This window comes from Amia ocellicauda, unplaced genomic scaffold (assembly GCF_036373705.1).
Source record: "Amia ocellicauda isolate fAmiCal2 unplaced genomic scaffold, fAmiCal2.hap1 HAP1_SCAFFOLD_84, whole genome shotgun sequence".
Lineage (NCBI taxonomy): Eukaryota > Metazoa > Chordata > Actinopteri > Amiiformes > Amiidae > Amia > Amia ocellicauda.
In genome coordinates this window covers 252,297-258,296 of record NW_027103010.1, presented here as the reverse complement: position 1 = coordinate 258,296, position 6,000 = coordinate 252,297, and the positions used below count along the sequence as shown (strand labels likewise).

General features: G+C 43.3%; 1 non-coding gene across 1 annotated transcript; it reads left to right on the top strand.

Annotated features, from left to right (window-relative positions):
• Positions 1–243: 243 nt before the first annotated feature.
• trnag-ucc (transfer RNA glycine (anticodon UCC)) lies at positions 244–315 on the top strand. The gene has a single exon. It is a non-coding gene; the product is annotated as a tRNA-Gly (tRNA).
• Positions 316–6,000: the final 5,685 nt, after the last annotated feature.

Below are 6,000 nucleotides of genomic sequence, written 5' to 3'. Positions count from 1 at the left end.
GTTTAGTTAAGAGTTACATTGATTGTTTACGTGGTTTGTTTAGCTAAGAATGATATATCTTGCACCTGTTTTGTAGTAAGAGCAGCGACTGTTTGTTAGTGAATTTAGCAAGTTACTTAGCACACTCAACACGCCCTGTCTGTAATCAGAAGCTTTACACTGTAGGCTGTAATTATTCGCATGTATCTAGTCAGATGAATGATCTGAAATGCATCAAAAGTCATGGAATGAGAGACTTTCTGGGCGTTGGTGGTATAGTGGTGAGCATAGCTGCCTTCCAAGCAGTTGACCCGGGTTCGATTCCCGGCCAACGCAACGTTTTCTTTCTAGGCTTCCGCCATCACACTTGTGATGCTTCGGGGGAGTTCGACACCATTCAAGCTATTGCGACCCTACTAAGCCTGCACTTACCGCTGTTTTCACTAACACACTTCTGGTGAACCGTTGCGCATGAACAGATGACGAATAAATGGCCTTACACTAGTATCCCACAGCACCAGCTTCGTCTGTAGAAAAACAAAGGTTCCTCTCCCTGCTGCAGGATACCCACATCACACTTGACTCGCAGACCTTTACTGCGCCCTCTTGCTTGACGTGGGCCGTGCTCCCAGTAGCGCTGTAACATACATGTGCACTTGCGTGCAAAAGTATTCGGTATTACATTTATTTGACGTGTTCTTTGCTTGAATATACTTTAAAAGCTAATACACTCCTCTCCATGCTCACCAACAACAATGTTGGCGACGATGACGGCTAAAGTAAAGTGAAATAGAAATGCCACTTCCATTCACTCCAATTACTATTGTTGTTATTATTACAAGGGAAAACTATGACCCTTGTTCATCAGTGTCTTGGGCGGACAGTTATGTCATTTAACAACATCCAAGATACCCGAGCCATCGGTCAGTCAGCACCGCTAGATGGCGGCAGTCAGACACTCATGCAATGTTTGAAGGAGAAAGTGTTCAAATAGAGGAGCGCACAACTCTCTACGTGGCACCGATGTTAACTAGTTTTCACAGAAACCTGTGCTATGTGGCTCGTTGGTCTAGGGGTATGATTCAAAGGGTTCAAATCCCGGACGAGCCCTTTGTTTTAGTCTTCTCTCATTCATTTTCATTTTGACAGGGTACTTTTGCCAACATGAAAAACATTTCCTTCATGTATCATGACTTCATTATGGTAATATCTCATTTCGTATGTTTCCAAATAGGCCTCTTAACAATCATCTACAAGCCTACATATACCAGCATGATTTCATACAATGTGCACGATATGTAGTCCATGTCTGTCTCTCTGTCTGTCTAGATATATGTTTATAATTGAGTTGATGATAGTTGCATCTGTGCGCCAAACTGTGTCTGAGCAGCAGACTGTAACTTGAAATAATTGCATGAAAATGTCTGTATCTTCTTAATTTTATGCAGGTTAGTTCAGCTAGTAAGAAAGGTCACTATCTTTTTTTTATCTTTTTCTGTAACTAAACCATTCTGTCTTTCTACATGATGCCGTAAATCCAACATTTCCCCAATTCGCTCCCTGCGAGAAGACAATGCGGTGTGCAATGAAAGTGATAGCCTGTCACTTGGCACTTCAGTTCTGCGTACCACCAAGTCTTATTAGACTCCTTAGTTCTAACTGCAAGTTCCCTGCCATGTCCATGAAAGGGGATTGAGTCCGTATTGAACCATTATCTAAAACACAAAACTATGAGAAAGCTTTCGTGATCTATTGGTGCGCATCGCTACCTTCCGAGTAGTGGCCAGTACTACTACTACTAAAGGTAATTATACTAAGGAACGAATGAACGAAAGAGAGAGTATCATTACTCAGTACACTTAGAGGCTATGTGTGTACTAGTAACTTGTTACTTGATTTAAGTCACGAAAAGTCGCATCCAACGTCAGTCCCATCCTATGTAATGTGTGATGTCCAGAGCCGGCCCTAGCCATTTGGGGGCCATATGCGAGATTTGATAGTAGCCCCAGAACCATCCCCCCTCTCGATGAAAAAAATTTTAGTGGTGCCCATGTTTATGGCGTATAGAGAATGTTTAGTTAAAACTAAAATAAACACAAACATTTAAATAATGCACATCACAGAACATGTATTGCACTTTAACATACACTGTACTTGTTGAAGAAATTGATGTAATAATCAATACAAATGTAAATAGTGCACTATGCATATTGAAATCAGAGCAATAACTAATAAACTGTTTAGGTAAAATAACATCCACACCAAAAATACTCAATACTGAAAATACTATAGTGCACAAAAAACTGAATTTAAATAATACAATTCTATCAAAAATCATTAGCTGACAACTGGCAAACTACTGCAGTACTTAACTACTAGCTGATCATTATCATCATTTGGATGGCAACTGGCAGTAGGCTAGCTAGCAAAGTGAGCTGGATTATTACTTTATAATGATATATAATTTATAAAGACATGTAAATTCCTCACAAAGTTATGACTTAAAGTCCCACTGCTTGGAATTTAGAAAACACAGAACATCACTAAAGTTCCCCTGACATTATCTTTATAAACTCCACCACAATATACATTATATCCATCATATTTACATTACATTTAGCATACATATCCCTGACGCGTGTATTGACCTCACTGGAGACAATATGCTCGAGTCACAGATTAAATGCCCCTCTCCCTCTCGGGTTTACATGGTCTTAGTTTATTGCACTAGAGACGAGTTGTTTACCCGCAGCACTGCACAGGGCAAAGGACTGTCTTGTGCATTGCGCCTTGTTTAATACTTTGTTTTAATGATCTTACCGAGTGGTTTTTTACGTCACTGGTGGGGCTACAAAGCCATGAATCGAAGTGTTTTATCAAGTTAGGATTAAAACACGATGTACAGTACTGAACAGTGTACAACAGACCCACAACAATTTAGAGAGCATAATGATAAAGGAAACCACTGATCCGCATTAACCATGAAACGTCCATCAGCAATGTACTTTACCTTGAAACCCACAATAAATGGACCAGACCGTTACCTTGCACTTTTAAAATGCGTCCATTTCGGGAATGTTACATGGATACCATCATCTCAGACATTAGATTTTGCACGTAAACTGTGGGCTTAGATCGTGGAAAATTGTGCATGTTTTCAAAATTTCTACGCCATTTACTGGTGTTCTTGGGATGCTCCTTCTGTGTGACCGTATACCTCGAGTAAACGTTTACTCGGTCTGCTTGAGCAAGTGGGTTGAAATGACGTGTGTAAGCCGAAAGCCAGTAATGTATTTTGATACCAGACATTACAGCTTTCATGACCAGGGGCGCAGCGAGGATTTCAGGGCCCCATGAAAGTAAAAAAGGTAGTTACCGAAATGTGACCCATCGGGAGGATAGCTAAACCCGGGGGTTATGCCTGTGAGGAGAGGTTGAGGGGTGGATGAGGAAGCTCGCCACTTGATAGGTCAGGTCGTTGAGGTAGGAGGAGAAACAAGTGAGAGCAGTCCCAGAGATTCCAAGGTCAGCGAGGCAGGAGAGGAGGATGGAGTGATCGACGGTGTCAAATGTTGCGGAGAGACCAAGGAGGATGAGGATTGAGGAGAGGGAGGCTGCCCGAGCACAGTTGAGGGAGTCAGTGACTGCCAGGACAGCAGTCTCAGTGGTGTGAGCGGTGTTTGGAAGGCGGATTGCAGAGGATCAAGAAGTGAGAGATGGGAAAGGAATGCAGAGAGCTGACAGTGGACCGCACGCTCGAGGGTCTTTGAGAGGAAGGGGAGTAGGGCGACAGGGCAGAGACAGGTGCCTCTGAGGAGAGGTGGGGTCAAGGGTAGGTTTCTTGAGGAGTGGGATGACCGCAGCTTGTTTAAATGCAAGAGGGGAAACAGCCAGAGAGGAGTGAGGAGTTGAGGAGGGAGGAGAAGAAGGGGAGTTGAAATGGAGCAGACGCTTGCAGGAGGCGAGTAGAGAGAGGGTCCAGGGGACATATTATGGGTTTGTGACCTAGGAGGAGAGAGGAAAGTTCAGAGTCTGAGAGAGGAGAGAATGAAGAAATGGAAGCTTGATCGGTGGGAGACTTGGGCAGGGTGGGAGTGGAGAGGAGACTGTTGAAGAGCTTGTGGATGTCTGTGATCTTGTAGAAGAATGAGGCAAAATGATGAGGTGAGATGAGATGAGGGAGGAGGGGGGAGATGAGAGAGAAGGTGGAGTAAAGCTTGCAGGGGTTGTGGACAGTGGATTCAAAGAATGACTGGAAGTAAGACTGAGGTGAGCGAGGAGGGGAATGTGGGCAGTAGAGAGTGGTAGAGTGCGAGGGTCGCTGGGAGTTTGGATCTCTTCCACTTGTGCTCAGTGGTGCGCAGACTGGATCAGGTTGAGCGGAGAACAGAAGAGATCCAAGGCTGAGGAGGGGAGGGACGGACAGAACGAGACGGTGTAAATGAAGAACTTTTTCCTGAAATCAGGAGCGATTCAAACTTCCGGTTTGAAATAGCTGTAGAACTGTCGCTATTTCGGTTGGAATTTCATGAATAAATTAATATAGGGACAACCTATGGACTGCCTACAAGACGCACAATCCCAAGAAAAAGGGAGCAAAGTCGATCCACGAATTGTTTATGAAGGCAAAAAAAAAATAGGCAATTAACCAATCGTGAAGCATGAATCGATTCCAAAGTACAACAACCCTGCTAGCACATTGCCTCAATGCTGTAGCAATATAAATTATATTGCTACAATGTTATTGGCAATGTTGTGTGTTAGCAGGGAATACCTGTACAGTTTTTTTCCAACAATCTGAAAAGTTAAATACTGGTGCTGAAAAATTAAGTACTAATAAAACAGAAGTATTTGGCACACACAAGTAATGTGTGTTGGTTCGGCAGTTACTGCTCTCAGGAAGGTAATGTGACTGCCTCCCGTCTCCAAAAAAGCTCCCGTCATTGATGAAGCAGGCGTGACCGCACCTTCCCAAGCTCTTCACTATGACTTCACATCTTGTCGCTATTAAAATCTAGGATGTGTCACAGAGTGGAAGTTATACAGTACCACTGGGGGGTAAAACTTATGGAAGCACGACTACACCACCTAGCGGTTGTCTACAGCCGCTAGGACCCATTGGGAGGTTGTCGATTGCCCAAATATGCCCATTTTGCATTTACTACCTCTCAATTCTCCCTTCGATTTAGGTTATTTAAATTGGGGAATCTCAAGCCAGGAGCACACCACAGACCACACAAGACAGGTATACAATTAACTGGATTACAAATCTCTAATATAAAATCCATCAGACTTCCTCTTTATGTTAAAAAGACAAAAGTTCAAACTAAAAAATGCATTCGTGGAGGGTTCTGTTGGTCTCCTCCGGCAGCACCAGGAGCTGGAATGGGGCAGGCAATAGTCCACGTGTCCTAGTACAAAGTAATGAGGGGCTCCGACAAAAATTCAGCTTCTGCTCTGGTCCGGGTTTGGCAATACAAAGAAATTACAATGTCCATGTACAGTCCAAGAAAACAATGGCCGAGTAAAAAAAAAAAAAAACAGGTTGTTTGTTGTTATCCTTTGAAACACTACTGTAGTTCAAAAAGCCTGTACGCTATCCCTTCTCTGGATACTCTCGCTAGCGTTGCAGAGGTCGCCTCAGCTCTCCTCTGGGTCTCTTAGCCCTTTCCGTTACTTGTCCATCAAGTCCTTCGTTCGCCTTTGGCTCCACGTTTCGTTCCCGTTGCTCTGCAATCCCGTCCCCCCCAGCTCCACCCCGGGAGCATTTTATCTCCAGCCTAACAGGTGCTCCTCATGGTCAATTATTGAATTTCGTAGAACCTGGCGAATAAGCGGGTACTCTCATGAATGCGTGATTAGCCATGTGTATATTTAAATCAATCAATCGTAAATAAAACTCGTGCATTTCCGTGAAGTGGGGCGGGACATTCAAAGTAAACAAACGTGATTTTAATGGGAATAATGTGATAATATAAGAGGTTTAAAGTGAATTAATAAAACAAAACAAAAAGCAATCAA